Source organism: Anolis sagrei, chromosome 3 (assembly GCF_037176765.1).
Source record: "Anolis sagrei isolate rAnoSag1 chromosome 3, rAnoSag1.mat, whole genome shotgun sequence".
Classification (NCBI taxonomy): Eukaryota; Metazoa; Chordata; class Lepidosauria; order Squamata; family Dactyloidae; genus Anolis; species Anolis sagrei.
This window is the reverse complement of record NC_090023.1, coordinates 197,511,002-197,525,455: the sequence shown is the minus strand read 5'-3', so window position 1 is coordinate 197,525,455 and position 14,454 is coordinate 197,511,002.

The window sequence follows — 14,454 nt, the reverse complement described above, 5'->3', positions numbered from 1 at the left end:
CACAGCAACCCAGTGATTCTGGCTATGAAAGCCTTTGACAACACAGTAAAGAAATTGCTAAGACTCATTTTGTCTTCATTAGGTGAAACAGAACAAACAATGCCGTTTTGAGCATAAAGTAAAAATACATGTAAAGGAATGTTTTCTTTTTGTTAAGGCCTAAACACCTTAAAGACACCAGATTCTGTCCGTTCTTGGAAGCTAAGCCCTGGTTAATACTTGGATGTGAAACTGCCAATGAATACCAGGTGCTTTATGGTATATTTCAGGAGAAGGAAATGGCAAATGCAAGCTCTGAGTATTCCTTGCCTAAGAAATACATGGGGCTCTCATAAGATTGCAGGCTACTGAATTAAATTTAAGGGAAGATGCTCAATTGATTTACTACCCCAAAATTATTTTTAGAATCAGGTAGAGGAAAGGGCACTCATCCTTTATACCCTATACCAGGAATGGGGAAACCCAGGCCCAGGGACCAAATGTGGCCCCTTGGGCTCTTTTCTCAGGCCCTTCCCTCTCTCACCATCCTATTCTTCTTTCACTCTTTCCTTCCTCCTTCCTTTCCTTCCTTTCCTCTCTCTTTCCTTTCTTTCCCCGCTTTCTCCTTCCTTCCCTTTTGTCTTTCCTCCCTCCCTCCATTACTTCCACCCTTCCTTCTTTCCTTCCATCTTTCGCTTACTCCTTCCCTTTTCTTTTCCTTCCTTCCCTTTTGTCTTTCCTTCCTTCACTTTTTCCTCCCTCCCTCCCTCCCTCCCTCCATTCCCTTCCACCCTTTCTTCCAACCTTCCTTCTATCCTTCTCTCTTCTCATTTTCCTTTCTCCTTTCCTCCTGGGGGATATTCAGCTGAGAGAAGAGAAGGTAGAGAGGGAACATGAGAACGATGTTTCAAGATTTAAAAGGGTGTCCCATTGAGGGGCGGGGGGGGGGGGGGAACAACATTCTGCTGCTCTAGAGACCAAGAGGCAAGGGAGCAATGGGTTCAAGTGACAGGGAAAGAGATTTGACTGAAAAGATTAGGAAGAACTTCCTGAGAGTAAAAGTTGTTGGAGAGTGGCATAGGCTGCCTTGGAGTATGGTGGAGTCTCATTCTCTGGAGGCTTTTTGCAGAGGCTGTCTATTGGGAGTGCTTTGCTTGAGCTTTCCTGCATGGCAGAAGATTGAACTGGATGGCCCTTAGGGGTGTCTTCAAGCTCTAGGATTATAGGATTATATATCAGGAGTAGGCAATATGCGGTCTAATGGATACACTTTTCTCTCCTGTCCATCATCTCATCCTGACCAAGACCAACCCTTTTGGGATCCAAATGTTTCCCATCTTTCCTTCACTTTCTGCCTCTGAAAGAGAAGAGGAAGGGGAGGAAAGGGCAGGGAGGGGACTTGGGGAGAAACCCCTTCCTTTTGACCCCGCTCCAGTCTGCCGTGCGGCCCCCAAGTTAGAAAGTTTGCCCATGGCTGCCCTATACATAATAGAAAGGCAGGGAAAACATTATCGTCTCTTTTCCTATGAGGTCTCCACTGCTTTTGTAAACAAAGCATTGTGCTCTATCCCACCCTGAAGCTCCTAATAGTGGAACTGAGTTCTTATACTGATAAGAATAGACTCGTGAAAATCATGGTACATCTACACTGTTGGGTTAACGTGGTTTGAAACTTTAACTGCCATGGCTAATGTGAGTTGTAGTTTTATAAGGTCTTTAGCGTTCTCTGTACTGTAGCATATTTAGCCTCCGGTGGTGCAGTAGGTTAATCCCCTGTGCCGGCAGGACTGAAGACCGACAGATCGCAGGTTCAAATCCGAAGGAGAGCGTGGATGAGCTCCCTCTATCAGCTCCAGCTCCCCATGTGGGGACATGAAAGAAGCTTCCCACAAGGATGGTAACACATCAGAGCATCCGGGCATCCCGTGGGCAACGTCCTTACAGACAGCCAATTCTCTCACACCAGAAGCAACTTGCAGTTTCTCACCACAACAACAACAAAAAGCCTCCTCTTCTTGCATTCTTGATTTGAATTGGAGTTTACTCAGCCTTCCCTATGTGTTTGCTTTCCAGCAACCCATTCAGCTATTTTGCCTTTGCCTTTTCATTGTGTAAGGAATATATAATTAGAGTAAATGTGGAAATGTTCCCTATCACCTTCAAAAGATCGGAGACACACGTTGTACCTTGTTACTATGGTGGCAGATAGCTTTTGTCTGCCTGCATGCTTAATGTACTATATGAGACATAGCTGAGAACACGGAGAATGCTTTGCACTCAGAAGAAAAACATGTCTTGCTGTCTTTTTTATGGGTATTTATAATTGCTGTAGTGAGGTCCTGCCTTTTAAAAAAAGGATCAATTGTCCAAATGTTACTTTTATCTTGTTTTGTTTGACCTTCTGCCTTTCTTACACAAGGAAACATATAAGAATTGTTCAGTGGCCTTTCGTTTATCAGTTCCAACTGGAATTTCTTGATTCTTTAAGTAGAACATTTTGATTGCCTCCATTTCCTTAGAAGTGATTGCTTGTCCTTATATTTTATAATTCTCAGTGGTGCAATGGGTTAAACCCTTGTGCCAGCAGGACTGCTGACCAAAAGGCCAGCAGTTTGAATCCAGGGAGTGGGGTGAGCTCCCATCTGTCAGCTCCAGCTTCTCATATGGGGACATGAGAGAAGCCTCCCACAGGATGGTAAAACAACTGAGTGTCTCCTTAGCAACGTCCTTGCAGATGGCCAATTCTCTCACATCAGAAACAACTTGCAGTTTCTCAAATTGCTCCTGAAACAGAAAAAAATGACTCCAACATGAACAGCAAGCATGGACAGCAAAACAAATGTCACAGGGATGTTAACCCTTCCCTATGCTATCCAAAGATATATAGATATGGCTGAAGTACTTGTTCCAACTCACTTACAAATTCCACTTAAGAACAAACCTACTGAACCTATCTTGTTTGTAACTTGGTATGCTTCTGTAAGGTGGCTGACATAAAAAACTCATTTTTCTTAGAATTTTCCTAACATTTTAAATAATCTAATATAACCCAGCAACGCTAGATATGCAGATGAGAGAATTGTGAAAATCTCATCAAATTCTAAGAAAAATGAGACATAGGATAGCATGGGAAACCATGCTAATATCTCCCTATTATATGGCAATCTGTGAGGCTGAAAAAAACTTTAATGATTTTCTCTTTGTATCAGGAGTGACTTGAGAAACTGCAACTCGCTTCTGGTGTGAGAATTGGCTGTCTGCAAGGACGTTGCCCAGGGGATGGCCAGATGTTTTGATGTTTTACCATCCTTGTGGGAGGCTTCTCTCATCTCCCCGCATGGGGAGCTGGAGCTGGCAGAAGGTGCTCATCTGAATTCGAACCTTCCACCTGTTGGCCTTCAGTCCTGCCGGCACAAGGGTTTTAACCCATTGCGCCACTGGGGGCTTTAATGATGACTTCTTATGTATTTGCAACTGCCAGTTCGATAAAAGGCAGTGTAAGTATTTTCAAATTGTGTGTGGGACAGAGAAAAACCTACACTATGCGCTACTTTATGTATGCCTGACAATATACAGTATAGATAGGGTGAGTGCTTTACTGCTATAATATAAAAACGATGGGGCATTTAGTGATGCTCTTTCAAAACAGAAGAGAGCACCAGGAAATCAGAGGTCCCTTCTACTAGTGTTGTTCCTGATGGACATTTGGGTAGGGGCAATCTAACCATGTAAAAAAAATAAACCATGGACATAGATATTACAAGCAAATGGCTTTCCATTTATTTATTTACCAAAGTTATACCCCTCCCTTTTCACCCCGTAGGGGACTGAGGGTAGCTCACATATATAGGCAGCGATTCAATGCCATAAGAACATATGTCAATAAAATTAACATATGTATTAAAACAATCATTAAAAGCATATCAAACATTGAAAACAGCTTATTTAAAATCACGCAGTGCAATATTGTAGTCCGTGATCATTCCAGATTGTCATTGCACTATTCTATGTACTCTTATGGCACTGGTAGATTACTAAGCAAACACTTGGTTTCACATCCAAGTTTTAAGTTTTTGCTTGAACATCAGGAGGGAAGGGGCTTATCTAATTTCACTAAGGTGGGAGTTCCATAGCCATGGGGCCACCACTGAGAAGGCCTTGTCTCTCGTCCTCACCAACCACACTTGCAAGGGAGGCGGGACCGAGGTCAGGGCCTTCCCATAAGATCTTAACCTAGCTGGCTCATAGAGGGAGATACGTTCAGAGCTGTTTAGGGTTTTATAGACTAAAGCCAGTACTTTGAATTGTGCCCGATAGCAAACTGGCAGCCAGTGGCGCAACAGGGGAGTTGCATTCTCCCTATACCTCGCTCTGGGGAGCAATCTGGCTGCCACCCATTGGACCACTTGAAGCTTCCGAACAGTCTTCAAAGGCAACCCATGTAGAGTGACATGCGGTAATCTATTCAGGATGTAACAAGAGCGTGTGGCCAAGTCTGACTTCCCAAGGTACGGGTGCAACTGGCGCACAAGATTTAATTGTGTAAAAGCTTCACTAGCCATCGCCGAGATCACTTGCTCAGTCTTTCCTAGAAGCATGGCTACACAATTACAACACAAACCCTCTGCTTCTTTATATTGATTTTTGAAAAGAAATACTGCCAGATTGTTAGATAAATATATGTCATGATGTTAATGAAGATAGCTGAATTCACTCCTACTCATTATGCAATGGGACTGTTTGTTTGTCTATAAGATAGGATCTAATATTATAAGCGGTTCGGCCATAGCATGGGCCTCAGAAGCCATCTTTGCTGTTACTAATCTCCAACGACAACAACATCAACAAAAATACATGATTTTATTTGTTAGCTGCCTTTCCCCATAGCTTGATGCAGGGCACAACATAGTTGTGCTGTCACACGCTGGGCCTGTGCATAAGACTGTAGACAGGACATAAATTCCGTGTGCCCAACGGGACGCCAGGGGCTGCCTCAGATTAAAGGCCCTTGGATTTCCTTAAAACAGAGTCTTTAGATTGCTTAAAGGTTCAACAAAGTTCTTTATTAATGAAAACAAACAGGTACTTTAAGGCTTTCTTAACAGTCTATTGGCTTTCTCTCAATCTTGTCCACAGGGAACAGGCACTATCTTCATAACTGTAACTAATGGGGAAATCCTTAACTTCTAATCTGGGCAGTCTGTCTTTGCCTCTGTTGGCATGGAGCCCCTGCACCCGGTACCAACTGCTTCTGGCTTCCACGAGTGACCCTTACCAAGCAGAGCTTTGTAGACTTCCAGGGGGAAAAGAACTCAGGTTTCCGTGATGGCTGACTGAAGTCCTTCAGCAAAGGAACTGTAGGGCTGTATAACCCCGGCCAAGCTGTTGGCTGTATATCTCCCCGGCCAAGCCATAGAAGACGAAGCTTTCTACAGGAGCTCTTGGTATTATGTCCTGCATGAAAGGCTTCTCTGTGTGGACTGAACCCAGAATGGCTCCTATTCCCTCCAAAAACCCCAAAAGGGGATGGGACCAGGGAACCTAACTATAATTGACAGGTAGCTTGCCCTATGATTGCAGCCAAAAGAAGGCACCTATCTGCAGAGTTCCTGAAACTTAGGACTACTACAAACATTCAATGCAAAGCAAACAAAATTGGAGCTCCTGGTACAACTGTACCTGCACAATAGTTAAAACACATTGCCATAAAACACACTATCACAAATTACATATATTAAAATCCATAGTGCAAAGATTAAAACATAATAAAAATACAAATAAATATAAATGGAGAAGTCCCTGAAATCCACAAGCATGTGGACAATTTCAATAGAAAGGCAGAAACCATGAAAATGAACAAAATCCGGCTACCAGTATTAAACAAAACTCTAAAATCAAACAGTAAATAAAAAACAACACTCAAAAACAGGAGAATTCCAGACAATAAACAATCAGGGCCAGCTAATCACCTTCCAACAAAGAATCCCCCAGGCAGCAACCAGCCAGGCCTTGAAACTGCAGGGCCATTAAATGCTAATCAAGGTGGCCAATTGCAACATTCACAACTATCTCCCAATAGACAAGTGTTCTTCCTCGAACCCTAGACATTCCACAGATATATAAACCTCGCTTGTCTGGTTTCCAACAGACCTCATAATCTCTGATGATGCCTGCATAGATGCAGGCAAAATATCAGGAGAGAATGCTTCTGGAACATGGCCAGACAGGCCGGAAAACTCACACCAGCCCAGTGATTCCAGTCATGAAAACCTTCAACAATACAATACAATACAAATACATATAAAAATAACGTAAACTCAAAATTTACCACTTAAAATTGGGTTAGCCTGTTGGAAGAGATAGGTCTGCAGTTCAGCCTTAAATGCTCTCACCGAATGCCCCTTTTCTACAGAGATGAAATCATCTATTTCCATATACAATTATTGTCCCTTGTATTTATAGGGCTTTGCTTTCATTTATCAGTTCCAGCTGGAATTTCTTGATTCTTTAATTGCCTCCATTTCCTTAGAAGTGATTGCTTGTCCTTATACTTTATGAGTCCAACATGCTGCAATTTCCATATAGTTGGAGTGAAAAGTCTAAGTGGCAAAGCACCCTGCTGTATTTCTGAAGAATCAATTTAGCACTAGTAGAAAGTCAAAGCATTCAGAAAAACCAGTTATTTTCCCTATGAATGATCCATTTAGAAGCTGCAGTTGTTAGCTGCGAGGCCATTTTGTATAGCTTGGCTTCCCTTTATTAAGATTGTTTGACATTGTGTTTGAATTGTGTTGCATTATAAACATATCGCAGGTATGTGAAGAAAACGGAACGTGTGCTTGGTCCCTCCTTTTGTTCCATCTAGATGAAAAATGTATTTATTGGGTCATATAGCTTCAAGCTGTTTCCTGTAGGAGATTCTGTGAATATGAAATGAATCTTGCCAAGGTCTGGCAAAAAAAGCAACATAGTATGGTTAGGATAGCTCAATCTACCACTCAGTTAGCAAACCATAAGTTTCCTAGTTCACTTTGAACCCTTTAGCTAGGTTTTGGATCCTATATTTCTCTTGATTGCTTTACCCCAACACAAATTATGGTTGCATTTAAGGTGGAATATCCTACCTTATGTTGTATTATAGACTAGCTTGGGGACCCTGCGATGCCCGAGTTATTTGAAAAAGGCATTGTTTGTTTTGGGGTGTTAGGTAATATCATTTGGATAATTGGTAACACTATTTATTAGCGGGAAAAAGCCAGTCATTAATTTAATTGTTTATGAATGTTCCCATTAGAAAACACACAATGATGTGAGTGAACTATAATTCACAAAATTGTGGGTCAGTCCTCCCCAAAGCAGGCCTGTATGCACAGCTGGCCATGTTGGGTCTGTGTGCCAAGTGTGATCCAGATCCATTGTTGGTTGGATTCAGTGCTCTCTGGATAAGGGTGAACTATCACTCCCAAAATCAAGATCCATTCCCACAAACCCGTGCAGTATGAACACCGGGATTGTGGCGCAGCTGGCTGGGTGTCAGCTGCATTAAGATCTATACTGACCGAAAGGTCATGAGTTCGAAGCCAGCCCAGGTCGGAGTGAGCTTCCGGCCAATTGTGTACCTTGTTGTTGACTTTTGCAACCCGAAAGACTGTTACATCGGTCAAGTAGGAAATTTAGGTACCAACTATGTGTGGGGAGGCTAATTTAACAAATTTATGAGGCCATAAAAATTTCCAGCAAAAGCATGCGGGGAATGCGGAAAATACTTCATCAGTGTCGCTGATGGATGGTGAAGCAACAGCTCCCCTGGTGGCCAGAAAATTGGAATGTTAAATAGCCTCTGACTGTCTGTCTATATGTGTTGTGTGTCTATGGCATTGAATGTTTGCCATGTATGTGTACATTGTAATCTGCCCTGAGTCCCCTGGGGGATGAGAAGGGCAGAATATAAATAAAAATAAATTCAGTTGGTCATGTGAGTTCTCTGTGCCAAGTTTGGTCCCGATCCATTGTTGGTGGGGGTCATTGTTTCTCTGGATGCAAGTGAACTCAATCACCACCAAACTCCGCCAGTATTCACAGTTGGGCATCTTGGGTCTTTGTGCCAAGTTTGGTCAAGATCCGTTATACAGGGGTTCAGAGTGTGCTGGATGCAGGGTGAACTACAATTCCCACGTGGGTGGGTCATCCCCCCCCCCAACCCCTCTAGTATGTTCTGTTGGCCATCAGGGTTCTGTGTGCCATGTGTGTTCCAGGTCCACCACTGGAGGCTTTGGAATGCTCTCTGGGTGCAGGGTGAACTACAACTCCCACGTGGATGGGTTAGTCCTCCCCCAAACTCTTCCAGAATGTTGTGTTGGTCACCAGGGTTCTGTGTGCCATGTCTGGTCCAGATCTGTCATTGATGGGATTCAGAATGCTCTGGATGCAGGGTCAACTACAACTTCCACAAACACCTCCACTATGTTCTGTAAAAAAAATGTTCCAGAAATTACCCCCTGAAAAATGATCATTTGCTATTAATCAGCCTGCCAATCCCCGCAGTGTAATTTTAAAATAGTTTTCCATGAAGAAAGCTATACACATTTTTGGATTGTAGTTTTTTGGGCTGTATGGCCATGTTCTAGAAGAATTGTCTCCTGATGTTTTGCCTGCATCTATGGAAGGTATCTTCAGAGGTTGCCATAGGTGCAGGCGAAACGTGAGAAAATACTTATAGATCATGGCCATACAGACCGAAAAACCTATAATAACCCAGTGATTCTGGCCTTGAAAGCCTTCGACAATACATTATACATTTTTTTCTATACCAAACACAATGGGTTAATTTTTGGACTACCGCTTCTCCAAGTCAACAATTAAGAGAGTAAACATGTTCATCTGTGCCAAGAGGGAAACGTTTTAAAAGATTAATGCTTTTAAAGTAGAGGAATGATAGCAGTTGATAATAGTACATGCTGAGTAATTTGATCTTCCCGTTACACATTTATGTTGCCCAATGAGATTAGTGCCTCCATATTTCAATATTTTTAAGGTCTCTGTATAACATATTACCGACCCAATATGCTCTCATTGCCATTGGAGAAAAGGGCTACAGTCACATACACATTCACCCCAAAATACCACACATACTGGTTTTTATATATGAATGAAAGTGTAACCCTATGCATTCTTCGTCATTAACCATGCAAATATGGGACTTACATCAGTCCCACCTCCATCTCAAGCTCAGCTGGTGGGAACAAGAGAACAGGCCTTCCTTCTCGGTGGCTGCCCCTTGACTCTGGAACTCCCTGCCCAGGGAAGCCAGAATAGCCCCCTCACTGCTGTCCTTCCAGGCACAGGCTAAAACCTTTTTATTCAGACATGCATTTGAAGAAGACCGTTTTTAAGATCAAGTCAAGGGGTGCTGTGGTTTTAGCTCTGAATATGTTTTGATCAGATTTTAAGGAATCCCACTGGAGCATTGCAGCGCACCCAAATACCTGGGAGTCACTCTGGACCGTGCTCTGACGTATAAGAAGCACTTCCTGAATATCAAGCAAAAAGTGGGTGCTAGAAACAATATCATACAAAAGCTGACTGGCACAACCTGGGGATCACAACCAGACACAGTGAAGACATCTGCCCTTGCGCTTTGCTACCCTGCTGCTGAGTACACATGCCCAGTGTGGAACACATCTCACCACACTAAAACAGTAGATGTGGCTCTTAATGAGACATGTCGCATTATCACGGGGTGTCTGCGCCCTACACCACTGGAGAAATTACACTGTTTAGCCGGTATTGCACCACCTGACATTCGCCGGGGAGTAGCAAGCAATAGTGAAAGGACCAAGGCAGTGACATCTCCAGCTCATCCTCTGTTTGGGTATCAGCCAGCAGCACGTCAATGACTTAAATCAAGAAATAGTTTTCTAAGATCTACAGAGACACTCGCTGGAACACCTCAGCAAGTGAGAGTCCAAAAGTGGCAGGCTCAAACCCAGAACCTCAATCCATGGCTGATACCAAATGAGAGACTCCCCTCTGGGCACACAGAAAATGGCGCTGAACAGACTGCGCTCTGGTACCACCAGATGCAGAGCCAACCTTAAGAAATGGGGCTATAAAGTGGAATCCACGACATGCGAGTGTGGAGAAGAGCAAACTACAGACCACCTGTGCAATGCAACCTGAGCCCTGCTACATGAACAATGGAGGACCTTCTTATAGTAACACCAGAGGCACTCCAAGTGGCCAGCTACTGGTCAAAGGACATTTAATCAACTACCAAGCATGCAAACTTTGTGCTTTGTTTGTTTGTTTGTTAAAAAATGCAATACAACTGTTTGGTTTGCTCCTGACACGATAAATAAAAATAAATAAGATTTTATGAGTTTTAACTGATTTTTAAAATACTACTGACATTTAATTCTGTTTTAATATTTGTATATTTGTAGAAATTATAAATTGCATTGAAATACTTTTATTGTAGGCTGCTTTGAGGCTCTTTATGGAGAGACAATGTGGGGTATAAATAAACATAGTAAACATAATAAATATAATAAACATAATAATAATAATAATAATAATAATAATAATAATAATAATAATAATAATAATATCATGATTGGTATACTGGGTGCAGTGCCTAAATACCTTGGCCTGCACTTAAACACAATCAGTGCTGCCAAAATTACCACCTGCCAGCTGAAGAAGGCCACGATACTGGGATCTGCATGCATTATTCTCTGATACATCACACAGTCCTAGACACTTGGGAAGTGTCCGACGTGTGAGCCAATACATCAGCCATCATAGTGACCTTGTTTGCTGTGTACCAATCTTGTTGTGTTTCAAATAATAATAATAGGATCCCTTTTAGATATGGCCAAGTCTAAAATTTGCAGAGACAGAGGAGATAATTCAGTACAGAATAGGCAGGACTGGGTCCAATTTCCTTTCTTGAGACATTCCAGGGGCCCCATAGATTGCCAAAAATGCCCTTGCTCGGAAAAAAAAGTGGAAGTGGCTAAAAATCTACTAATGTTGCAGCATAAATATTTTTGTAATGTTCAATGGTGAAATGGACCCATATTGGAAGAAAGGTGGGATATCAAATGAAAGAATGAATGGCCCTGGAAGTCACCTCCAATGTTGTCCATCCCAGATTTATTGCAATATTGTCACACATTGAGTTCCAGGTTTATAGACCAAAGTCCTTTGGTTTTGCGAGTGGTACCTGTCCCTTGGCAACCGTCTCAGCCTACTGAACACAATGTTCCTCGTTCCCCCATGTGCGCTCCCGCCTTTCTCCTGTTCCGTACGGAAAATAATGCTTTTTGGAATTACAGCAGGAACCATGTAATTGTCTCTCCTAATGACATAATGTGGTGAGCTTGACTGGGAGACGTGCCAAAGAGCCGATCCAGTACTTGGCAATGGCATTAATATTCATTCCAACAAAGGCTTGGAGCCACACCCAGCCGCAGGTGGGTGAGTCTGCATTGTCAGGTCCTTCTGAGAACAAGCAAGCGACTGAGCTCACAACATCTATTTTTCTGACAAAAGATTACAGGCGGAAATAAGAATACTGAGACCAAATATATTGCAATAGCACACAGTCTCAAAGGAAGAAATTTAGTAACTACAGTCTCTCCCTTTTCTAAGAAATAATTGTGTTGAAAAGGAAATTCAATAATCATGTTTTTCATTTGAATGTCAGTTTTTGAATTATAATAAGGGGTCTCTGTCCCCCATATTTTTAACCAGATCTCTCCAGTAGGCTATGAACTGATTAAAACTGGGGGTCAAGGATACTATTTGCCCTTAGATCAGTGTTTCTCAATCTTTCTAATGCCGTGACCCCTTAATGCAGTTTCTCATGTTGTGGTGACCCTCAACCATAACATTCTTTTCGTTGCTACTTCATAACTGTAATATTGCTACTATTATGAATCGTCATGTAAATACCTGATATGCAGGATGTATTTTCATTCACTGGACCACATTTGGCACAAATATCTCATACGCCCAAATTTGAATACTGGTGGGGTTGGGGGAGGATTGATTATGTCATTTGGGAGTTGTGGTTGCTGCGATTTATAGTTCACCTACAATCAAAGAGCATTTTAAACTCCACCAACAATGGAATTGAACCAAACTTGGCACACAGAACTCCCATGACCAACAGAAAATACTGAAAGAGTTTGGTGGGCATTGACCTTGAGTTTTGGAGTTATAGTTCACCTACATCCAGAGAGCACTGTGGACTCAAACAATGATGGAACTTGACCAAACTTGACATGAATACTCAATATGCCCAAATGTGAACATTGGTGAAGTTTGGAGAAAATAGACCTTGACATTTGGGAGTTGAGTTGCTGGGATTTATCGTTCACCTACAATCAAAGAGCATTCTGAACCCCACCAACGATAGAACTGGGCCAAACTTCCCACACAGAACCCCTATGACCAACAGAAAATACTGTGGTTTTTGCTGGTCTTTGTCGACTCCTTTGACACGCACTTGTAACCCCCCTCAAGGGCCCTGACCCCCAGGTTGAGAAACATTGCCCTAGATTCTCCCTCTCCAGTTATTCCGGTACCCCCAATTTGATCTAATGTGGCAACTGGAGCAACCATTTATTTCCCCCCTTATTTGTGAATGACTTTACTGTATTGCACAGGAGAATGAAGGGCTAGCATGGTGTGGTGGTTTGGGCATTGGACTATGACTCTGGAGACCAGGATCTGCCTCATTCAGCCATGAAACCCATTGGGTGACCCTTAGGCAAGTCAAACTCTCTCATCTCCAGAGGAAGGCAATGGCAATTTTTTTCTGAGCAAATCTTGTCAAGAAAAATCTGTTATAGGTTTGCCTTAGGGTCAGGTACATAACAACAACAATGGAGAATAACAGGTTGTACATGGTGGTATTTTCCCCATGTGTACAGTTTAATCAGTGCCTAATGCCTCTGATTTTAATGGCATACGATTATAACTATTCACCCAGCTGGTATGCACATTAGAGGCCCATGAAAATTACTTATTTCACAGCTTATGGAAAGGTTTGAGTGCTTATTTCTAGCAGCAATGGTTAGAAACTCTATTATAAAAAAATACATCAAGCTACTGCAGTCATCAGATTTGGAGCAAGAGACCATGGCTGGAGAGAAATATAGGCACCTTTATTAAATATAGATGGCACACCATATAACAACTCTCCAGTTGCTCCTGACACAAAAACAACAACAAAAACAACAATAACAATGTAACACCCAAGCCTAATGTAAGAACTGATTTGAAAATAACATCCTCTAATGATATAGGAAGAAATACCATTGTCAAGTTGCCAGAACATGAAAACTATGGTTGACAAAGGCCCCTTCTACTTTGCCATATAAAATCCTATTATCTGCTGTGAACTGGATTATATGGCAGTGTAGACTCATATAATCCAATTCAAAGCAGATAATGTGGATTACCTGCTTTGATAACCTGGAGTATATGGCAGTATAGAAGGGGCCAAATAGATACATGAGCGTCCTGATACTGGAGAACCTAGCAAGAGGAACTCATTCTTTTTTATAATTTTCTGGTTATTAGTGAAAACCTTCAGTCTTCCAGATGTTGATGAGCTTGTACAGCTAACCAGAGTTTAGGAATAACACATGTATAGTATATTCAATATTATTTCTTAAGTAAAGTAACCAACATACCTTATATTCCGGCATATAAGATGACTGGGCGTATAAGACGACCCCAACTTTTCAGAGTTTGGGATATATGCGACATATAAGACTACCTTTCTTCCAACGCACACCAAATAAAATTTAAAAAGTATCAGATTTGATTTCAATATGGTAATTTTCCTATTACTGTACCTCCTTCTCTGCCTCTCAGATCTCGCACATGTGCACCTGCACCACTTCACTGCAGTCTTCAGGAGCGAGGTCTGAGAGGCAGAGGAGGAGGTATGGTAATAGGATACAAGAGCGGGCCAGACAGGTGAGAGTTGTGTTTTTCTGGGCCCAGAGACACTCTATCTCTTTTTTCCATACCCCAGGCGCCCCGGATGCCTGCAGCTTGCAACGCCTTTCACTTACACCTTCCCGGTGAGGTGCCCCTTCACCTCACCATCGGCACCGCATTAAGTCCACGAATCCTAATGAATGGATTTTCTTCTACCGTACTTGTACATCGTCGCCCTTAATGTGGAAGGAGGAGGGAACAGGCTTGTTTTCTGCTGCCCTGGAGACTAAGGCGCAGAGCAGTGGCTTCAAACTACAGGAAAGGAGATTCCACTTGAACATTAGGAAGAACTTCCTAACTGTGAGAGCTGTTCAGCAGTGGAACTCTCTGCCCCGGAGTGTGGTGGAGGCTCCTTCTTTGGAGGCTTTTGAACAGAGGTGGCTGCTGAGTATGCATGCCCAGTGTGGAACACATCTCAACATGCTAAAACAGTGGATGTGGCTCTTAATGAGACATGCT